This window comes from Neophocaena asiaeorientalis, unplaced genomic scaffold (assembly GCF_003031525.2).
Source record: "Neophocaena asiaeorientalis asiaeorientalis breed wild unplaced genomic scaffold, Neophocaena_asiaeorientalis_V1.1 scaffold476, whole genome shotgun sequence".
In the NCBI taxonomy this organism is placed as follows: domain Eukaryota; kingdom Metazoa; phylum Chordata; class Mammalia; order Artiodactyla; family Phocoenidae; genus Neophocaena; species Neophocaena asiaeorientalis.
Window position 1 is genome coordinate 10290045 of NW_020172178.1, and position 15247 is coordinate 10305291.

Sequence of the window (15247 nt, forward strand, 5' to 3'; positions counted from 1 at the left end):
GTTTTAATTAGGTTTCTTGTCATTTTATTATTGCCGAGTTGTAAGAGTTCTTTATATATTCTGGTTATTAGACTTACCAGATATAAGATTTGCAGATATCTTCTCTCATTTTTTGGGTTGTGTTTTAACTTTCTTGATAGCGTCCTTTGAAGCACAGAAGTCTTAAATTTTTTGAAAAGTTAAATTTATCTATTTTTTCTTTTGTGGCTTGTGCTTTTGGTGTCCTATTTAAGAAAACTCTGGCTAGTAATCTAAGGTCATGGATATGTATCTCTATGTTTTCTTCTTAGAGATTTATAGCTCTAGCTCTTACATTTAGGTCTTTGATGCATTCTGAGTTAATTTTTGTGTACGGTGTACAGTAAGGGTCCAACCTCATTCATTTGCATGTAGATATCCAAACTTCCCAGCACCATTTGTTGAAAAGACTGTCCTTTCCCCCAGTTAAAGGGTCTGGACACCTTTGTTGAAAAGACTGTCCTTTCCCCCAGTTAAAGGGTCTGGACACCTTTGTTGAAAAGACTGTCCTTTCCCCCAGTTAAAGGGTCTGGACAACTTTGACCATATATGTGAGGGTTTGTTTCTCGGCTCTCTGTACTCTTCCATTGGTGTATATATCGGTCCTATGCCAGTACCATACTGTTTTAATTACTGTAGCTTTGTGGTAAGTTTCAAAATCAGGAAGTGTGGGTCCTCCAACTTTATTCTTTTTCAAGACTGTTTTGGCTATTTGGGGCCCCTTGCAATTCCATATAAATTTGAGAATTGGCTTTTCTACTTCTACGGGAAAAGGCTGTTGGACTTTTCACAGAGATTGTGCTGAATCTGTAGATCCCTTTGGGCAGTGTTGACATCTTAACAATGTTGAGTCTTCCTGTCCATGAACACGGGATGCCTTCCCATTTATTTCGTTTTTCTTTAATTTCTTTCAGCAGTGCTTTGTAGTTTTCAGCATACATGGCTTTCACCAAGTAGGTTAGGTTTATTCCTAAGTATTTAATTCTTTTAGATGTTATCTTAGATGGAACTGCTTTCTTAACTTCCTTTTATCTCCTGAATTTTCTGTGGTCTTAGGTACTTTCCACTACCTAACATTTTAAGTATATATATTTGCTTATCTTCTGTCTCCTTTACAAGAATAAACTTCCATAAGGGCTAGAGTTTGGATTTGTTTATTGCCATGCTATCTTAACAGTGTCAGGCACATAGTTCAGTACGTAACTGTTGAGTGCATTAATAATGACAACCATTTACATATATCGGCATTCACTTCATTTACTGTAGCTTTTTTCTTGTGCCACGACAAAGAATGCTGCACTGGATAGCTGTGAACATATATCTCCTGCACTGGAGGTTTTACTTTTGTGGCAGAAATTCTCCATCAGGGGATTGATGTCCACTTGTCTTTTTAATCGTATCTGCAGTTTTCAGACTGCTTTCCAAGGTGGTGTAATGATTCTCATTTCTGCCATCAGCATACAAGGGTCCCTGATCCCTTATACTCCCAGGACCACTAGGCCCGTTTTCAGTGTCTGGCAGCCTGAGGGTGGAGCTCTGTGTCAGTGGTGCTTTAATCGGCATTTCCCTGATGGCTCGTGACTTTGAACGTCTCCTCCTGTTTCTCAACAGATTGTCAATGAATTGCTCTTCTGTGAATTGCTTATTTATATCCTCTGTCCATCTTTCTACTGGTTCCTAAAAATCTTTTTCTTGTCAATTTCCAACAGCCTTCGGTCTATTATAGGTATTCATCATTTGTCTGTCGTCTGCTTTACAAATATGTATTCTTCCAAATTTATCATTTTTATATTGTTTGTTTATGGCTTCTTTTTCCACACAAAAATTAATATTCCTACAAAGTCAAATATACCTACCTTTCTCGTATAGCTTTAGGGTACCTGGATTGAGGTAAGATGTTCTTCTTGACCCTGGATTACATGTGTGCTGATTACATATGTGTTTTTTCCAGTCCTTTTGGCTTCTGCATTTATTACTTAATCAATCTGGCTCTAACGTTGACACGCTATGTAAATTTTTCTTACAGATGGCTATCTATTGTGCCGGCACGTGGTTAGTAGATAACCCATCCTTTCCCGCTGAATTTACCTTCCTCTTCTGTCGTGAATGAAATTCTGCTGGAAGATGGTGACTATTTCTAGCATGTCTATTCTGGTGCGTGGGTCTATTTATTTATTCCTAGATCAATACCGTATTTAATCGGATTAGTAGCTTTAGAGGTTGGCCTCACATTTGGGATGGCAGATCCTCCCTTGCTCTTTTTCAGTCTTTTCTTGCCTGTTACTGGGCATTTATTCTTACATACAACTTTTAAGATTATTTTAGCCATTGAGAGGACCTTCTTGGGCTCTGCATGTACTCCTTTCTTTTGTTCAGGTCTTGCTTTATATAGCTCTATAAGATCTTATAGCTTTCTTCATATAGAGACTGTGTCCTCCTTAGTGGACTTCTTAAGGCTGTGTGTTTGTTTGTTTTGTCACTGTAGGGAATGGAATAGATTCCTCATTTCTAGAGGCTCATTATCGGAATAGAAAGAATGATGGATTATTCTACATTCTTCTCTTCCTGACTATTCACCAGATTATTTTTTTCACTCCAGTAGTTTTTACTAGAGCCTCTTAGATTGTCCGGTGTTCAGGAATATCTTCCTCAACAACAGGGGGCTTTTCGCTCTTCTTTTTCATTGCTTATGCTAATCCTTCCACCTCCATCTATATTCATAAGCGGGATGGCTATCTTTTTGTACCATCTGTCCTCAGCTGCGGGGGAGGGGTCCCGCCTTTCCTTGTGGAATGGAATAGAGTCAGCGCTCAGACTGTCTGTTCTCTGAAGGCGAGCGAGCAGAGGTCTGCTCTTCCTGCAGCCCCGCTCAGCCCCCAGCTGTCACCGCCCGGCCTGGGTTCCTGCAGGACAAACCAGCTGCCTCCACCAGCTCCCGGGCGGCCCTCCCCGCTCATCACAGGAGGCCTTGGTGACCGGTTCCTGCCCACCTGGAGCCAGGGGTCCTTTAGCTGATGGCTCCTCTCAGCCTGGGGTGTAACTGTGAGACCCCAACTTGTAGGTCTGGGGGCCGAGGAGGGGGAGCCCAGAGCCTGCCCCCCACCCCGGGGCGGGGCATGGAGGAGACAGGCCAGCCCCTCTGCTGGGCGTGTCACCCATGCTGTCACCCGTCAGGGTCACAGAGACTTCCTGGCTGGCCCACCTGTAAGTGGAGGTGGTGTGCGCTGCTCTCAGGGATAAGGCAAGGCCAGGCCTCCAGGGACCAGCACAGGGTAGTGTTCAGTCCTGGAGGTGTCCCTCCCTCCCGCCTGGGGCCAGTGCTGACTTTCTGCACCCCAGGCCCCAGGGCCCCTCCTACCGAGTCTGGGCTCCCTCTTCCGACACCTGCACTCTGCACGGATGCCCTTCACTGCCCTTCCCAACCCCGAAAAGGAAATGGGGCTGAGCGCAACCCTGCCACCTCGTCCCGGCGGCCTCCGTCCTCTCCTCCCCCGCTCCCTGTGGATCAACACCTTCCCGCTTCCTCTGGCCCGTGCTCTTCCCCAGGTGTGGCGAGGGGCAGGTAGCAGACTGGGGATGGGGGTGGGTCTCATGTACTTGACACCCTGGCAGGCAGAGCTGAGCTTGGACCGGTTTCAGGGTCCTGGGCTCAGGTTCTCCGGCCCTGAGGAGTTCTGCAGGAACACAGCGGCCACCAGCTTAGCAGAGAGCTTCCCAGCCGCCTCGTGACTCCCTTGCCCTCTCCTGCCCGCGGTGACCCCAGGGCCTCTCGGGGTGGCAGGACACTACCTGTCCGCGTGCCGGCCCCCTGCCCCCTCCCCGCAGGCTAGTCTAGGGCCTGCCCCTGCAAAGCAGAGCCCCTTCTCCACGAGCACCTGCTACTAAAAAGGAGAAGTGGGTTGGCTTTGAGACTACAGTCTTGGCTGGGGATCTGGTCACTCGGAAGGGACAGAGGGACCATCTCCCCAGGTCCCTCCACTGCGTGCGGAGGTGTCTCAAAGTCCGATTCTGCCACCTTCTCCCAAATTGGAAAAGAGCAGACGTTTAAAACCTTCTCGGGCTTCCCTGGTGGCGCAGTGGTTAAGAATCCGCCTGCCAATTCAGGGGACATGGGTTCAAGCCCTGGTCCAGGAAGATCCCACATGCCGTGGAGCAACTAAGCCCGTGCACCACAACTACTGAGCCTGCGCTCTAGAGCCTGCAAGCCACAACTACTGAGCCCACATGCTGCAAATACCGAAGCCCGTGCACCTAGAGCCCGTGCTCCACAACAAGAGAAGCCCCGACAACGAGAAGCCCACGCGCCGCAACGAAGAGTAGCCCCCGCTCGCCGCAACTAGAGAAAGCCCACGCGCCGCGACGAAGACCCAACGCAGCCAAAAATAAATAAATAAAACCTTCTCATCTGTCTCCACTTCCCGGCCAGGCTTCCACACCTTGCCCCTGGAACGGGGTCTCCCAGCTCCCCTCGATGCTCAGTGGCTCCTGGCCCCGCAGCCCCAGGCCGCCCCTCCTCCGCCCGCCAGCGCCTGCGCAGTGGTTCCAGGCCCCTTCCCCGGGCCGTGGCTGTGCTGCCACATTCTCCTTGGCCTGCAGGCTCGGCATCATCCACAAATCAGCAAGCTTCCCCGAGGAGGAAAGTGGCCGAGAACGACAGCTCATCTCAAGGCGATTCCCTCTGGTCAGGGTCTCCAGCCCCTCAGGTCCTGGCTGCCTCGGTTGCTCGCCGATGCCTTCAAACAGCTGTTTGCTTGTTTGTTTTTTAATGTTTATTTATTTATTTCGGCTGCGCCAGCTCTTAGTTGCAGCATGTGGGATCTTCACTGCGGCATGCAGGATCTCGTTCCCTGACCGGGGTCGAACCCGGTCCCCCTGCATTGGGAGCATGAAGTCTTAACCCCCGGACCACCAGGGAAGTACCCAGCTGTGTATTTTTAAAAATCAATTAATTAATTAATTTATTTTTGGCTGCGTTGGCTCTCCTCTGCTGCGCGCGGGCTTTCTCTAGTTGTGGCGAGCGGGGACTGCTCTTCGATGCGGTGTGCGGGCTTCTCATCGCGGTGGCTTCTCTCTGTTGAGGAGCACGGGCTCTAGGTGCACGGGCTCAGTAGTTGTGGCGCACGGGCTTAGCTGCTCCGCGGCATGTGGGATCTTCCCGGACCGGGGCTCGAACCCGTGTCCGCTGAATTGGCAGGCTGATTCTTTTTTTTTTTTTTTTTAATTTATTTATTCATTTATTTATTTTTGGCTGTGTTGGGTCTTCGTTTCTGTGCGAGGGCTTTCTCTAGTTGTGGCAAGCGGGGGCCACTCTTCATCGCGGTGCGTGGGCCTCTCACTGTCGCGGCCTCTCTTGCTGCGGAGCACAGCCTCCAGACGCGCAGAGCTCAGTATTTGTAGCTCACGGGCCCAGCTGCTCCGTGGCACGTGGGATCTTCCCAGACCAGGGCTTGAACCCGTGTCCCCTGCATTGGTAGGCAGACTCTCAACCACTGCGCCACCAGGGAAGCCCGGCAGGCTGATTCTTAACCACTGCGTCACCAGGGAAGTCCCCCCAGCTATGTATTTTTAAATATGGCTTTTAGAGTTGCTTTTGGTACAAGGTTTTGTCTGATGTTTGCTATCTGTCATATCTAGAAGCGCGATTAAACATTAAGTGGTCTTATAAACTATAATGAGTGCTATGGACTTGCTTGGTACGTGGTGAAAATAATCTACTTGATTTACTTGACGTAAGAAATTATCAAAATTGCGTGTGTGTGTGTGGCCGCGCCGTGTGGCATGCAGGATCTTAGTTCCCCGACCAGGGATCGAACCATGCCCCGCCCCCAACATTGAGAGCACGGAGTCTTAACCACTGGACCGCCAGGGAAGTCCCTGTGTGTTTTAAATTTTATAACAGTAATAAGAGAAATCAAGTTGCATTTATTTTAGTAAGAACCATATTAAGAAACGAAACGTATCAAGATAGAGTATTTATTTTTCTTTCTTTTTCCTGCTCACGAAACTTCACCTGGGAGGGCACAAGAAACTTAAGCCCGTGTGATTCCCCGGGCGAGTGGTTTCTGCATGGGAATCTTACACCTAACTCAGCCCTAGTCCCATTCCAGAACAGTCTGAAAGCCGCTCATGTACCACAAAGGGAAGCAGCGTGCTAGCCACATGCAAAGTCTCGTTCTGATACCTGGGACTTTCCTGCCTCAGGGAGGCTGAAACCACTTATCTTTACTTGGAAGAATTCTGGTTTCTGCTTATTTGATTTGGGTCCAGTTTGAGACCGTAAGATCTTGCTGCGTTTTAATACTTTCCTGTTTGAGCCATGGAACTAGGAGAAACGAGTCTGCACAGCGTTATGTGTTTGGGGCGCAACAAACAGACAGGGCCGTGGGCGCTGCCAGGGGACAGAGCAGACGCCGGGCGCCGGCCAGTGCGCACGTGGGACTCCGAGGTAGGTTGTGCGTAACGAGGTCTATAAATGCTGATGTAATGCAGTTCAAAAAATATGTTGATTTTTATTAAAATCTTACAACTGTACAAAGAGCACATGTACGTGATTTAAGATACACAAAGGGAGTAAATGTCGAGAGTTAAAAAAAATAATGTAAATCTGAGACGTGAAGCAAAAAATTCCATTCTGTGCCTCAAAATAAAAAGGCATTTTGCTTCATAAAAAGGAGCATTTCAATATATTAAGAGGCCTTCGGTTAGGGCTATCACAGAAGATTTTTTTGTGCCACGATTCATTAAAGACCAGATTCAGTCTCACTGACTACAGAGGGACCATGGCGTTACCTCGGCAGCCCCGCAGGCTGCCACACGCATGTGCACGTGGCACCACGTTGGAGGGTTGTACGCTGAATCCACTCTTATTAGCTGTTCAACAAATCACCCGTGGATGTCACCGTTCACCTTCCAACAGGGAGACCTCACCTCCAGCCACTGTCTTCCTCCAGTGACCCTCAGTGCCTGGAGTTCTAGTGGCAGTTTTCACTGTCACACTTCAGATGCAGGAGGAGAATCCAAGTGGCCACGAGGAAGGCCACCAGGCTGTCCAAGTGCCGCCCTCTCAAGCGTCCTGACCTGTCGGGAGCCTGATTTCTTCTGCTGCTTCCTGAGGTAACACTTGGAGATCCACGGGCAGGTCTCAGCCCTGGGAAGGATGGCTGATAAGATGGCAGCACCTGGCCAACCACCACCCCGCTGGGGGAAGAACTTCGAGAGGGTCACCTCTGCTACCACAGTGGCAGTGGTCACCATTGTCACCAGCGGTGGGTGGCACAGGGCATTTGCAAGAATTAACATCTGACAGAAAACTGCCAAATGAGTCTGTCGCAATAGGAAGGGAGGGGAAGGGATGCCGCCCACCGTCCCTCCATGTTCACAATGCCTCCGCTCACATCTAACTCATGTCTAACGTCTAACAGTGATGCTCCAAGTTCGAGGTCAAAGGCTCTGGAGGAACTTGCAGATGTCGATGTGCTCTTTGCCTTCCGTCCTAGCATGTGCTCCTGGCCCTGAGGTGTGTGGGCTGATGGAAAGGACGATACCCAGATTCTCAAAAGCTCAGCCCCAGCGGGGTTCTCCAGGTCTCTGGCACATGCTTCATCCTGGAGGAGGGCTAATGGAGCCTATCTCCAATGTCACCATCCCTAGAGAGAAGGGACCTCATCAGTGGTTTCCAGGTGGTCATGCTTGGTGGGGGGATGGGTACCACATTTTTACCTAAAAAAATAAATATCACCAAAATGGACTTTTCTTTCATAGATATAGTGATTACTAATATTCCAAGAACAGTTTGGAGAAAGCCAATCTGAACATGTTATGCTACATAGATGGCTGGGCTGCAATTAACACAGCATTCAACCCAAAGTAGCTTAAGAGACAGTGACGGCTTGTTGTCTGTTTAACTTAAGAATGAGGTGTTTATTCTGGGTCCAGTTCAGCAGCAAAGCCAGGGATCTGGACTGGCTTTTCTGCCCAGGTCCTGGTCTTCTCCTCTTGCTCATATCATGGCTGCTGGAGCTCCAAGCATCACACCTCAGCCAGCAAAGGCAGTGAGCAGATGGCAGGGTCTTACCTCACCTCATCTCTTAAATGGGAGGAACAGCATTCCCAGAAGCACCCTTCTCCACTCCCTGGCTGACAGCAGAAGTCACCTCACTTGGGCAAAAACTGCGCCTGTGCCCACACCCAGCTTTGCGTCTGGCACATCTTCCCTGAGATCAAGAGCTCTGCACTGATGGCTGAAAGCACCTGGTTCTGTTGGAAGGAACAGGGCGGGAGGCTTTGGAGTGGGTGCCCTCAGGATTGCCGTGGTGGAAAGAAGGCTGAGGCGGTGCTGCAGACGTGAGCAAAGACGTTCCTTGTTCCCTGGGGGATCCCTGAGAAAGGGTCACCCCGAGTCGGGAGGGGGTGACTCCTGCAGCCCTTCCTCACCGGCCTTGTCCGTCACGGGAGCTGCAGGGTTATGGGGGTGTGTGTGTGTGGGGGGGAGTATAAGAACCTGGACCCGGAGCAGAGATGGACTCTGCCCTCCAGGCTGAGGGCGCGAGAGAGGACACCCACAGCACAGGAGCCCAATGCTCACAGCACGTGGCCAGGATGTGAATGGGGGAGGGGGCATACCTAGGGTCGGGGGCATGAATGGAGGAGGGGGAGAGAATGGGGGCATGAAGCTGGCGGGGTGTGTGGGGCGTGGCCACTGCCCTGCCCACCCTTGGGTTCCATTTGAGGGGTGACTTCTGCGTGGGGTGCAGGCCGACACTGTGCCCTTCAAGAGGGATGCTCAGGGGTTATGGGGACACAGCCTGGCAGCCCCTCCCACCTGCCCTCAGGTTTAGGGGTGCAGGGGCCAATGACTGTCCTGCCACAGCCCAGCACCCGCTGCTCCCATGCCAGGCCCCAGCAGGACTTGTGCCCCCCATCCCCTGGCCTGGAGCCTGACCCTTCAGCTGCGGGGCTCAGCTGGGCCGAATAATGAAACATGGACAAGTGCGGCCCAGGCTTTAGGACTGCCCCCCTGCCATTCGCGGATAATTAGGATAATCACCTCAGCCCTGAGGCTGAGCCCAGAGGACAGGGACAGTGGCCAGGGGTCCTCCCGCCTCCGCCGGGCCACCTGCCTCCCCCCTCTGAGCGGGACCCTGCCCCAGCTGCCTGGCCCAGACCAGCCCCACAGGACTCTCCCGGCTGTGGCAGGGCCCAGGCCTGCAGGCGATCCCTGTCGTGTCCTGGGCCGGGCAGCTCCAACAGGCCTGGGCAGCCACGCAGCAGACACACAAGTGGGAAGCCGGCCCCTCAGGAAGGCCCAGCTCCTGGCTGCAGCTGACCTTGGTGTCTGGTCAGCAAGGCCGGACAGACAATCGGGATGGAAAGAACGGGCCCTGCGCCTGACTCTGGGAAGGTGCAGGGGCTGGGCCCGTCACCCCTGTGTCAGCACTGAGGTTTCTTTCTCCCACTAGCAGCAAATGCACGGGAAACTAGGGACTAAATGCAAAAATCCAAAGGCAAAGGGACAGCCGGGGTTCCACGTTCTCGACCACAGAGGACACGGCCGCTAGGCTGGCAGATGCTAAGGTTATGTGAGTTCAACCAGAGAACCCCGGCGAAATCCTGGCGAGGAGGAGGCCAGAGGAACGTGGGCCAGGCCGCCGAGTCCAGTGGCTTCAAAGGGCAGCAAGGCCCTAGGGCTGGGGACCGGATGGGAGGGGGATGGGAGGCCTGCTTTTATCTTTTCTCTGCATCCCCTGGCTCCACTCCCACCCCCCAGGGGGTCTGCAGCTCTACCTCAAGCCCCAGGCACCACCTCGGCGCCCCGCCCAGCCCTGGAGCCACGTGTCCCCAGGATGTGCTGGCCGCTCCGCTCCCTCGCCTCTTTCTGCACGGGGACCCTGCCCCCTCCTGACTATTCCCTACAGAAAACAGCAAATCTTGCCATTGTTAATACAGCTTCCTCGTTTAAAAAATTCGGGCCAAGGGTGGAAATGAGGTCTCCCCATCCCCAGTTCCCGCGTGCAGGGGCCACCCCGCGACCAGACAGTGCAGAGGAGGGAGAGGGGGCTGCGGGTTCTCTGAGAACACTGAGGAGCTGGTGCTGTGCCCCCCAGGGAGCCACCGAGTGGTACCCACGGCTGCTCGGCATCTGGCGTCCCTCAGCGGTGCCCTTGGATGGACCGAGGCCGAGCCGTTTCCAGCTCTGCTTTAGGTGCAAAGCAGCGATGAAAATCTCGACTAGGCCTGGTGCACATGCGCGAGTATTCCTGCAGGACAGATCCTGGGAAGCAGACAGGCTGGCTGGACGAGGGCTCTTGTAAGGTGATGGGCACTGTTGCCCCACCTCCAACCTCAGACTCACACCCTAGCTCCCGTCTCCCCACCACTCCCGTCCCGTCCCTCTTTGAAACCTCCAAAGTTTGAAGGTCACGTGCATTTGCATTTCTCTGCTCATGGGTGAAGTTAAGCATCTTTCAGCTAACAGCCATGTGGGTTTCCTTCTGCATGCATCTGGGCTGCTTGCCCAACTTCCAGTGAGATGCTCGGCCCCCATCCTTACTAATTCACAGGCCCGCTCTGCTGGGGAGTTGGCCCTTCCGTTGAGGTATGAGTTAGCAACAAGCTTTTCCCAGTTTGCGGCACATCCTAGGACTTAAAAGGTTATATCTATGCAAAATGTTGCAATTTGTAATTTACTTAAATTTATCAAAAAAATTTTTATGACCTCTGCTTCTATCACGCTGGGAAAAGCTTTCCTCATGGTGAGACTATTAAACTGTCTCCAGTCTCCTCTGTTTTCTTCAAATGCTTTTGTGGGTTTGTTGTTGGCATTTGTATTTCTGGTCCATGTGGAATTTATTTTGGAGTGAGATAGGAGTCCGATGTCATGTTTCCTTCCGATGGCTGCTCAGCTGTCCCAACACCCTTTATTAAAGAACGCCCTTTTCCTCGCAGATTTTAAATGCCAAATAATCGTATGCTAAATGATCACACGGACCTCTGATCTGTGTGTTCAGTCAACCACCTATAACAGAATGTTCTGGTCGGTTCTGTGACAGACTCTACCCTCTGGCAGGACTGGCGCCTTCTTTTTTAGAATTATACAGGCTATTGTTTCGGGGTTTTTTTTGTTTGTTTGTTTTTTGTGATATGCGGGCTTCTCACTGTTGTGGCCTCTCCCGTTGCGGAGCACAGGCTCCAGACGCGCAGGTTCAGCGGCCATGGCTCACGGGCCCAGCTGCTCCGCGGCATGTGGGATCTTCCTGGACCGGGGCACGAACCCGCGTCCCCCTGCATCGGCAGGCAGACGCTCAACCACTGCGCCACCAGGGAAGCCCAGGCTATTGTTTTTGGTTTCTTTCTTTACTTTTTAAAATTGTGGGGACTTCCCTGTACCTTTAAAAATGTTTGCAATGGTAAATTTTAGGACTTCCGTGGTGGTGCAGTGGTTAAGATCCGCCCGCCAATGCAGGGGACACGGGTTCGATCCCTGGTCCGGGAAGATCCCACATGCCGTAGAGCAACTAAGCTCGCAAGCTGCAACTACTGAAGCCCGCACGCCTAAATCCTATGCTCCGCAACAAGAGAAGCCATGCCAACGAGAAGCCCGTGTGCAGCAAACGAAAGCCCAGTGCAGCCAAAAATAAATAAATAAAAATAATCTATAAAATTGTGGTAAAACACATAAAAAACATAAAATTTACCTTTTTTCAAGAAATGTGAGCTTTCTTTTTTTAATGTTTATTTATTTATGTTTGGTTGCGTTGGATCTTTGTCGCTGCGTGCAGGCTTTCTCTAGTTGTGGCGAGCGGGGGCTACTCTTTGTCGTGGTGTGTGGGCTTCTCTCATTGTGGTGGCTTCTCTTGTTGTGGAGCACGGGCTCTAGGCACGTGGTCTTCAGTTGTGGCACGCGGGCTTCAGTGGTTGTGGCACGCGGGCTTAGTTGCTCCGCACATGTGGGATCTTCCCGGACCAGGGCTTGAAACTGTGTCCCCTGAATTGGCGGACGGATTCTCAACCACTGCGCCACCACGGAAGTCCTAAAATTTACCATTGCAAACATTTTTAAAGGTACAGTTCAGTGGCACTAAGTACATTCATGTCATCATACAACCATCATCACCATCCACTTCCTGAACTATTTTTTTTAATAAATTTATTTATTTATTTATTTATTTATGCCTGCATTGGCTCTTTGTTGCTGCGTGCAGGCTTTCTCTAGTTGTGGTGAGCAGGGGCTACTTTTTGTTGTCATGCGCGGGCTTCCTACTGCAGAGGCTTCTCTTGTTGTGGAGCATGGGCTCTAGGCGCGTGGGCTTCAGTAGCTGTGGCACGCAGGCTCAGTGGTTGTGGCTCGTGGGCTCAGTAGTTGTGGTGCACGGGCTTAGCTGCTCCGTGGCATGTGGGATCTTCCCAGACCAGGGCTCGAACCCGTGTCCCCTGCATGGGCGGGCGGATTCTTAACCACCGCGCCACCAGGGAAGTCCCCTTAACTTTTTCTCATCTTCCTAAATCTGAAACTGTCTCCATTAAACACTCACTCCCCATCCCCTAGCCCCTGGCAACCAACATCCTTTCTGTCTCTAAGAATTGCATTACTCTAGGGACCTCGTAGAAGTGGAATCATAAAGAATTTGCTTTTTTGAGACTGGCTTAATTCACTTGGCACAATGTCCTAAAGGCTCATCCATGTTCTTTCCTTTTTAAGGCTGAATAATATTCCATTGTAAGGATGGACCACATTTCGCTTATCCATTTATCCACTGAAGGACATTCGGGGTGCAGCCGCCTTTTGGCTATTGTAAAAAACGTTGCTATGAACACAGGTGTACAAATATCTATTCGAGTCCCTGCTTTCAATTCTTCTGGGCATATATTCAGAAGTGGAATGGCTGGATTGTATGGCAGTTCTATTTTTAATTTTTTGAGGAACTGCCGTACTGTTTGCCATAGAGGCTGCACCATTTTACATTCCCCCCAATGATGCATAGGGTTCAGTTCTCCACAGACATTCTCACCAACAGTGATTATTATTATTTTTTTGATAGTAGTCATGCTAACAGGTGTGGAGTGGCGCCTCGCTGCGGTTTGGATCGGCATCTCTTTAGTGACTAACGATGCTGAGCATCTTTCCATGTGCTTGTTGATCACTTGGTTATCTTCTTTGGAGACATGTCTGTTCAGGTCCTTGCAGGCTAATTATTCTTGTACCTTTCTTTTCCTCATGGATTTCAGGATAGGTTCACATAGTTATTTAAAAAAAACATCCTGTAGCTACTCTTACAAGTTGCATTCAATGCAACCTTGGGGAGACTGTGGCCTCACCCCTCCTTGGGTTTCCTTTCCAGTCCTCACTGTGGATTCCTGGCTAGTCTACCTTGTTCTTTCTACCCCCTCCCTCTGGCCCCAAGTATCACCCACACCTGATGAGGCCTCCAGCTGCCCCTAGCTCTGTCCCGAACAGCTCACCTGAGTGTCCCCAGGTCTCTCCATCGTTCCGCATCAAAATCTCAACAGCTGACCCCTGCACACCTGCTCTCCTGGCCTGTTCACCTGTTTCCCAGTGACAGTAGGGGGTCCAGGTGACCACTGGGTGCCGTCTTTGCCTCCTCTCTCTTCCTTAACTTGGAGGAAGTCAGCGTCCTTGCAGGAGAAAGGTGCAAAGAGAGAAAAGGACTTTTATAAAAGGTCCATTTACCAAGGTGCAGGCAAGGGGTAGGCGAAACCAACAGGGTGGTGAAGACCCGGGTGGGGGCTGGCCTCAGAGCCCTAAGAGGGTAGAAAGGGCCTCAGGGTAGGGACTGGGGCCTCAGGGAGAGGACCTCAGGGAGAGGACCTCAGGGAGAGGAGAGGTCTGTGCCCAGCCGGGAGGGAGCTGGGGAAATTCCCCAACCTCTGGGCTGGCTTCCAAACTCACCCGGAAGCCAGGGGAGAGTGGGGGATGGGGCCACCGATGCGGCCCAGAGCGCAGGCCACGGGGAGGGAGGAAGGTGGGTCTGGGGGACAAACCGGGAAGGCCCAGCCCACTTCTCTGCCCCCACCTCTTCCATTCCAGGACTAGGTTTGGACGCCTGACCATTCCCCACCGCCCACTCCTGTTCTTCTTCCTTCCATGCCCTTTGGCACCTGGAGCTCTCTGAAAGCCTCATCTGAGCAGGTCTCAGCCAGCAGCAAACGTTCCTTGGGCGCCACGTTGTCCTTGGGACGAAGTCCAAGCTCCTTGATCACCTGGCTAGAGGTCCCTCCCCTGGCCTGCCCCTCCCCCCCCACCCCAAACCCTAGCAGTCCGCGCTCCCAACTCAGGTTCTTCCGGTGCCTCCCGCACTGGTGGCGCCGCCCACCGTCCGGCACACTCCCTGCACCCTCATAGCTCTTCCCTCTGCAGGTGGGTTTCCACCTGCGTAGTGGGTATGGGGCTCCCCTCTGTACTCGAGGGTGCTGGACCCCCTCCGCACTCCAACCCCCAGGCCTGGCTCTGTCGGGGGCTGGTGACCATGGGGCGGTGCTCCCGGTGTAGGGCAGGGGTCCCGTGAACGCTCAGAGGCGCCAGCCGCCCAGGCCACAAAGCCCAGACTCCCCGGCACACGCCTCCTCAACCCCAGCTCCCAGGACTTCCCTGGCTTCGCCGCGCACCTCCTCCCTCGGTCAAGGCCAGTCCCCACCAGTAAAGCAGGAATGCCTGCAGGGCAAACCCCCACCTAGGCGTCTCCCACAGCGCCCCCGCCCGCAGCGTTAAGCCCTTTCCCCCTCTCGCTCTCGGGACACCGGATACCTCTATTGTAGCGCTCAGCGCGGAGCGAGCAGCGCGTGAGAACTCACTCCGGGACCCACGCCCCGCCCTCGGGCAGGGCCCGGCCCGCAGTCAGCAGAGGGTAGGACTGCGTCGACGCCCACGACCCACCTCACCCAGCCCGGCCGAAATCCCGGGGTTGGGGCGCGTGGAGCACGAGAGGGCGGGCGCGGGCCTCTGGGGCTCACCACACCTCCTTCGCCCTCCACCCCTCACTTGGGCGGGCGGGGCCAAAGGTTAGGGCCCAGGGGTGCGGTTCGAGTTTCGGGCTCCCGGAGCTCGGTTAAGCGTTAACCGCGGGCTCAGAGCCAAGACGCGGGGCTGCCGCGGCCACCGGGTTGCGCCCGGCACGCAGTAGGCGGGTCCCCGAGCCGAGGCGGTACGAAGACCGTGAGGGGAGGGGTCTGGGGACAGACCTGTGGGGGCGAGTGGGGGAGGGGGCTGGGCCCG

At 52.7% G+C, this 15247-nt stretch overlaps 1 long non-coding RNA gene across 4 annotated transcripts; it reads right to left on the minus strand.

Annotated features, from left to right (window-relative positions):
* Positions 1-6502: 6502 nt before the first annotated feature.
* LOC112409860 (uncharacterized) lies at positions 6503-15092 on the minus strand. 4 transcript variants are annotated; one of them, XR_003005261.1, is made up of 4 exons: positions 14780-15092; positions 14134-14205; positions 13477-13650; positions 6503-7737 (listed from the first exon to the last, which is right to left on the minus strand). It is a non-coding gene; the product is annotated as an uncharacterized LOC112409860 (long non-coding RNA). The 4 variants fall into 4 exon arrangements; XR_003005257.1 differs by having other exon boundaries at positions 6503-7664; positions 14780-15083; XR_003005260.1 differs by lacking the exon at positions 6503-7737 and adding an exon at positions 12007-12047 and having other exon boundaries at positions 14780-15079.
* Positions 15093-15247: the final 155 nt, after the last annotated feature.